Source organism: Felis catus, chromosome B4 (assembly GCF_018350175.1).
Source record: "Felis catus isolate Fca126 chromosome B4, F.catus_Fca126_mat1.0, whole genome shotgun sequence".
Lineage (NCBI taxonomy): Eukaryota > Metazoa > Chordata > Mammalia > Carnivora > Felidae > Felis > Felis catus.
The window spans coordinates 101,971,984-101,979,861 of NC_058374.1; the positions used below are offsets into that span (position 1 = coordinate 101,971,984).

The 7,878-nt window shown below is 35.2% G+C and overlaps 1 long non-coding RNA gene across 1 annotated transcript in view; it reads left to right on the plus strand.

Moving 5' to 3' along the window:
- LOC123386655 overlaps nt 1-6,429 on the plus strand; it is a 41,972-nt gene extending 35,543 nt beyond the window's left edge. The window contains exon 5 of the long non-coding RNA XR_006600891.1: nt 5,720-6,429. This is a non-coding gene — a long non-coding RNA (uncharacterized LOC123386655). The remainder of the gene's footprint in view (nt 1-5,719) is intronic.
- The last annotated feature ends 1,449 nt before the right edge of the window (nt 6,430-7,878 follow it).

Here is a 7,878-nt window from a genome sequence, read left to right on the forward strand (position 1 = left end):
TTAATGTTTCCTTCCAAAGGAAGAGAGAGTGAAATAAGAGAGGGTTACGTTGTATACTTAGGCTGGTGCATTCACTATCTTATTCATGTATTTTCTCTTGTCTGAAATTGTCCAGAGTAAAAAGTAAAAAAAAGAAGATACAATGCTTAAATATTTTAATCCTTTTTTTCCTTTACACTCATATGACCCATCAGTCTATGCCACCATTTTTTGATTTTCATCCCCAGAAAAATCTTGACTGAATTCCTTCTGGAGTACTTACTCCACTACATAGATGTTCAGTCTGTATATCTCTATCCTTCCTTTCTAATTCTTCTCTTGTTCCTGATTCACAACGCTTCTTGAGCAATTAGTGTGAAAGAGAAAGTGTTGTCTTTGCTATACAATGAACACTAAAGAGCACTGTAAAATTTTTCTCATTTGTTTCCATAAGTTTCAGAGGCTGTTTGGTATCAAGAATGGATCCAGCCTTACAGTTCTGGAAGCTGTTTGGCTCTTCAGAGAAATACGCTGAAGCCCAAAAGCTATTCTGTGAAAACATAATTAGGGAAGTCCTGTTCAATCATTCACTGTCATTAAGTGAATTAAAGCTTGTATGAACAGTACATCCTGCCCTATTTAATTGAGGAGAGTAAGTATATTCACTGACGTAAGCAACAAATGAAATTTGCATGGCGCAGTGATTTAGATGTGATATGGTTTCCTTTCAAACTATGTATGTAGGGGCACCTGGATGGCTCAGTCAATTGAGCATTTTGATTTTGGCTCAAGTCATGATCACTTGGTTGTGAGACTGAGCCCTGCGTTGGGCTCCGTGCTGAGTGTGGAGCCTGCTTGGAATTCTCTCTCCCCCCTCCCTCTCTCTCTGCATCTGTCTGTCTCTCTCACACACAAAATAAATAATAAAAAATAAACAATGTAAAAAAGATAACAAAATAAAAGATGTGTGTAAAGAGAGAAGCAATTACAAATCATGGAAGTGAAAATAGGACATAAATAGGCTAAACAGGGCGATTTGGCATTTGTATTTTTACTAGTAATCTAAAAAGGCATTAATGTGGCTACATAGGAACATTATCTAAATTACAAAGAAGAAACCTTAAACAAGCATCTGTGAGAGAGTAGGGACACTAAACTAAGGATATAATGAAGGGGAGATTATCCATCATGCGTGACTCTTAAAAGATGCCAAAAAAACCTCTCCTTTGAAATGAAGCTTTTAAAAGAATTATAAAACTTGTGTATAATACAATGACAGCATAGGGCCCAACATGGGCTTAGAGAGTACTGTCATTGTATAATCATAGTAGTACTTGGGACAACTCAGCTATGTAGTGTGTATGTAGTGGTTAGGTTGTCATAAAATTATTAAACAGCTGTTACATATGAGAAAGTAATACACTTTCATGCTTGAGAAGCAGAAGCAGAAAAGGATAAAGCATGCTGTGGCACAAGGTAGAATGACGTGGCCCAGTAGGGTAGCTAAAGGAAGCAAACCTCCCGGTTTGCTGCTGACAATACAAAAATAAGTAGATCACACTATGGGCAAAGAGGCAAAGTTACGCAGGGTGGTAGGTCCTGTAAACCAGATGTGTCTGTGACCAAAAGTGCACTCTTTTTTTTTTTTTTTAATTTTTTTTCAACGTTTATTTATTTTTGGGACAGAGAGAGACAGAGCATGAACGGGGGGAGGGGCAGAGAGAGAGGGAGACACAGAATCGGAAACAGGCTCCAGGCTCTGAGCCATCAGCCCAGAGCCTGACGCGGGGCTCGAACTCACGGACCGCGAGACCGTGACCTGGCTGAAGTCGGACGCTTAACCGACTGCGCCACCCAGGTGCCCCAAAAGTGCACTCTTAATGGCAGAACATTGGAAAAGAATATTCCCTATACATTTTAATGATTTTTTTTGTTTTTGTTTTTGTTTTTGTTTTTTTGAGAGAGAGACAGAGACAGAGAACAAGTTGGAGAGGAGCAAAGAGAGAGGGAGACACAGAATCAGAAGCAGGCTCCAAGCTCTAAGCTGTCAGCACAGAGTCTGACGCAGGTCTCCAACTCATGAACTGCGAGATCATGACCTGAGCCAAAGTCAGATGCTTAACCTACTGCACCACTCAGGCGCCTCTCCTTAGGCATTTTAACTTGAGGACCAGAAATTATTTTTCATATCTAATATGTGCATATAAAGTGTATATATATATATATATATACACACACACACACACACACATATATGTATATATATACACACATATATATGTATTTATATATATATGTACACATATATATACATACACACACATATATACGTATATGTGTATACACACAAACACACACATATATATATATATATATATATATATATATATATATATATATATATAAACTCAGATTAATAACCATGACAGAAGAAAGAAAATATGTAATTAAATTATACTTGAATTGAAGTAGTTACAAATAAGCACCTCTCATTATAGATTTTTTTGTAGAGTATAAGAGAAATAGTTACCTTTAACTCCCAAATATGGATGCCCTTGAGATCTGTGTAAATTCCCTGCGAAAGAAAAACATTTATAGAGTCATCCTAAAACACTGTAACAGAAAACAGTTAAAAATATATGTATTGAGAAGTTAAGAATATATTAATATATGTGCATTAATCGTGGTGGTCTGTGAACACATTACAAGATTTTGGAAAGTGGATTTGAATGGAAAGTGTCTTCTGTATAAGAACAGTCCCCATGTAAAAGCATAAAGACAAGAATGAGTGTAGGGTTTACAGGCAACTCTCAAGAAAGCAGCCTGACTGAGATCAAAAAAGTATTTTGTAGTCTTAGGAAATGGCGTTGGATAACTGAGTTAGATTGAGATTCCTGAGAGCTTTGAATTCCTGGATGAGGAATTTCAGTGTTATCAGACAGAAGAGAGGAAGACATCCAATTATATGAATTGACCTGATTAGAATGGTGTTTTAGGAAGCTTAACCTCTAAGTGTGTAAGGGCTATTTGAAATGGAAAATTGGAAACTCGAGAGAAATAGGAGGTATTTGCATTAACCTATATAAGAAGTGATTAGGGCCTGAGCTGCAGGTGGTAATGGGAAATGGCTAATTCTACTCACATACACAGTTATTTTTAAATTTATTCACTCATTTATTCATTCAGTTACTATATATTGAATGCTTACAATGGCCCAAGTTCTGTGCTAGCCACAAGAGATACAGCAATGACAAAGGAAGTCAACATCCCTATTCTGGAAAAATTTACAGCCAAAGACTAGGGAAGAACAAAAAATAAGTAACTTTGTATAGTGTTAAGAACTGTGAAATAATGAAGTAGGATGGTAGGATCGGAAGTAATGGAGATACTGGTTAGTTGTGATTGGATGTGTGGTTAGAAAAGGCCTCAGAAGAGGTTACATTTGAGTTGGGTCCTGAATAAAGTAAGGAAATGATCCTGAGCAAAGAACATCCTGATAAAGGAATATGAAGATGCTGAGCCAAAAGCATTCCTGGTAGGGAGATTCACTACATACAAACAGCATATTAGCTTCAAAGAATCTTTTTTAAAATTTGTTACCAACCACTTTGCCAGTTTGTTTGATTCCAAACTGTACTTATTATTGGGGCTGTTTTTCCTTAAACACCTATTGGTGTGTTAGACACTTTACATCAAAGTCCCAATCATTTTGCAAGTTCTGTCTCTTTTTTGTGTGCATAAGATAAAACATGTGAATACAAGTAAAAATGTCATTGTCTGGCATATACACTGACTCATAATAGTAAATTTGCATTAAGTAAATGAAATGCCAGGTGTTATTCTGAGAGTTCCTTGAGACTGGCTCAGTGATACATCTGCTCAGTTCCACTGGCATTGCCACTACACTGTGTCAATCATTCTCACCTCATCATGCAAAACCTCCCCAATCAGTCTCACTGTTTTCTGCTGCCTTCTGGTTTCATCTCATTTCACAACCCCTTCTGGAGTAATCACCTTGAAAAGCAGTTTTGTCTGGTTGCTTCTCTGATCAATAACTGATTCTACATTGGTTACGGAATAAAGTTAACACTTTCTTGTATGCGATTCAAGGCTCTTTTTCCAGTTGCACCCCAATCTACTTTTTGAAATTCTTATCTCCCCATTAGCCCAGCTTGAAATTTCCTACCCATTATCTGTGCACTGTGTCCTATACCATCTAAAATAATACTTCCCTCCCCCTAGTGTAAATCTAACTGATGTTACTCATATTTCAAAGCCTATGTTGTTTTAATGGTTTTTCACTGACACCACACAGCTCACAATTCTCTCTTCCTTCCCGATTTCTATAACATCTGTTGTGTGTGCTACTAATGTGAGATACCTTGAACTGTCTATTGCCTATCTATCTATCTATCTATCCCATAATGTGATATATATCACATTATACGTAGGTATTTGTTTATATTATAATTTTCTAGTTAGAATATATGCATGTATGTCAATTATATTGTGAGCTTCTAAAGGCAAGTACAATTTACTTCTTTTATTTCTATTGACAGCAGAAGAATTGTCAGCTCATAAGAAATATTCAACATGTATGTTGACTGATTAAACAGCTACATGTACATTACAAACAAGCACAATTCATGAATTTGCTAATAGATTTATTTTTACTCCAAATAGTCAGGTTTGACTTGTTCATAATACGTTTCCATTTTCCCCTCTTATCCCACACATATTTCATAAAATGTGCTTTGCATGCATTCTCTCTCTCTGTATATACATATATATGTGCACATACACATAAGCATTTGTAAGTACATATATACATACCACACATGCAGATTCTCTTTATATATAACATATATAGGATGTGAAATACATATGACACAATGTTGGCTTGACAACATAAAGTCACATTTACTACTGTTGCATAGGTGATCATTAGGGTTTTTTTTTCATTTTTAAAATGTATTTTTATACTCTATTGCTGTATGCTAAATACATATATGTTTAGAATATAACATCTTTCTGATAATTAAACTGTCATTATATAGGAAATCTTTTTATCTCTAGTCATGGTTTAGGTTAATAGTCTATTTTTTCTTTTTTTAAATTAAAGTATAGTTGACACCATTGTTAACCTTCATTCCTGAGAATTAAATAAACCAAGAGCTGCCAAATAGGACCCATTACCTATTTTTGTAAATGAAGTTTTATTGCAACACAGCCACACCATTTATTTATATATTGTCTATAGTTGCTTTCCTCCTAAGAAGAGAAGTTGGCTAAATGCGTTACGGAGTATGTGGCACACAGAGCAAAAAATATTTACCATGGCCCTTTACAGGAAGAGTTTGCAGACACTTGTTACAAAATAAAAGAAGATGCATGCTTTTGGTTTGCATCGTTCTTGAGACGCAGGTGTCAAAGATCAGTCGATATTCTTCTGTTTGGCTTTATTTGCATTTTGTACTAAGACACATTCACTCAAAGGGACATTATTTGCCAATCATTCTTTTGTTGTTCAAGGCACTCAATTTAAGATACAGTGATCTTGAAAATGTGAAAGCTATTACAAGGACATGTCAGAAGGTGTAGAAGTTGAGCTTAATTCAGTATTATTTTCTTTCAAAGTTCCTTTGATTATGCAAGGCCTAATTAGCAAGCGAAATCATAACACGAAGAATGTGTTTGCTTTGCAAAATCAAATCAATTGCACAATTTATGTTCTCTGCAGCTGCTACTTCCCATTTTTATAGAAGCAGATCCATTCCAGCTGTGGATGTGAGCAGAGCTGCCTCCAACTCATTGATAGTGGGAATATTTCATACTCATCAGTGTGACGTGATTCCAACGACCAAAGCTTGTAAGCAAATGTCTTTAAAAAAATTTACAAGCCCAGTATTTTGGAACTGAAAAATAACTAAATTGTAATATATCGTAGGTGTTTAGTAAGCCTGAGGAAATAGAGTAATATTAGAGTAATATTCTATTATGTATTAATTTCATATTACATATTACAATGTACACATTACACAATATCAACGTTCAGTCTATTAATTTGAGGGTTTGAATTCTATGAATCTTTTTATGCATCTCAAACTGACACATTAAATTATTGATTTATGACAAATTCTAAAAATATAACATTGAAAATATTTTTATTCCTTTACTTAAACAACTAAGGTGGTATATACCTCATTGTAAAGAGACAACCAGAGTCTTATTAATGAGTTAACAAGTGAACTCATTTGACATTCTCAATAAATTTCATTGACCTTATCACATTCAAGCATATATCTGTGCAATGTCTAAGGTATGGTTTTGGCTCAATGTTTACTTACCAATATCTGGTTTGCTTAATAAATCTCCGACAATTAGTCATATTCTTATTTTTCTACTTCTATCGACAATTTTATTGTTATTCCCATTATTTTGGGAATAGAGCACAGTGATTATTAAACAATCCCAGAATTGTAAGAAAGTAAATTCTTGCCACAGAAAAGTAATACATAAGAACTACATGTGGTGAAATGTAAATGGAATCGCACAGTAGCTTGGATAATAAATGTAATGTATCCCTGTGCATGGACCAAGATTCTGAAGTCACTTCCATTAACTTTTCCTATGTGTTGAGAAGCTAGACAAACGCTGAGATTTTAACCGAAGTTATTTTCATACAATAGCACGAACACATTCTGCATTTTTATGGTTAAACCCTTGGTAATTTGCATTTCATGTTTCTAAATTTTTACTTTTACTGTAGTAAGGGTAGAATTGATTTTGAAAAGGACAAAGGGATAAAAGAAGAACATACTGTCACTGTAATAACATATAATACTATTTAAAAGTCTAATAGATTTGGAATTTGTACATTAGCATGACATTTTTATTTGTTCATGTGGCAGTTACTTTTGAGCCGACATATTCGTTTAAAACTTAATTTAGGAAAGAATATTCATGTGGCATGTCTTGTAATGCCATTAGCACCAGTTGAGGAAATGTTCCTGAACTTCTCTCAGGATCTGAGTCATGCAGGAAGTGTTGTGTATATGAATAAGGGAAACATTTGATGAGGGTGTCTAGGAGTAGGAAAAATCCAATGGTTTTGATTTATATTTCATAAAGTGTATTTTTATAGTTACATCATAAAAGATAAAAACAATAAGTTTCCGGGGTGCCTGCGTGGCTCAGTTGGTTGTGTGTCCAACTTCGGCTCAGGTCATGATCTCATAGTTTGTGGGTTCAAGCCCTGCGTTGGGCTCTGTGCTCACAGCTCAGAGCCTGGAGCCTGCTTCGGATCTGTCTCCTTCTCTCTCTACCCCTCCCTACTTGTGTTCTGTCTCTCTGTCTCTCAAAAATAAATAAATGTAAAAAAAAATTTTAAATAATAAGTTTCCATGGTTGAATAATTTTTGAAAACCATTACATATTATTTTCCTTGAAAATTTAGCATTCATTTCTGTATTAGAGGCTCTGAAAAATCCTAATTCAGGGTTCCTACATTTTTTTGCTTTGTTTTGTTTTACTTTACCCTTCATTTTCTGTCTTTTTTTTTTTTTAATGACAAAATGCTTTCTTAAACTAACAGCTGTTGCCATTCTATGGAAAAAAAATGTTCCAGAAAACATTTTGGGAAAGATGGAAATAGGTCTTAAAAAAAAGAAACACATGAAAACACACATGGAGATATGAAAACCTCATAGGGTACCAGCCAGTCTCTCGCCAGATTCATTGACACAGTAGGTGCCAATTCTAGGTTCCCTCAGGCGTTCTCTGGTTAAAAAGTGACCCTGCAAAAGAAGACATTCAGAAGAAGCTGAGTGCGTAACAGTGGTTCTCAAGCTTCTTAAGATGGGTACTTTACGACTGGCAGGCACCTTTCAAGGAGTGCCT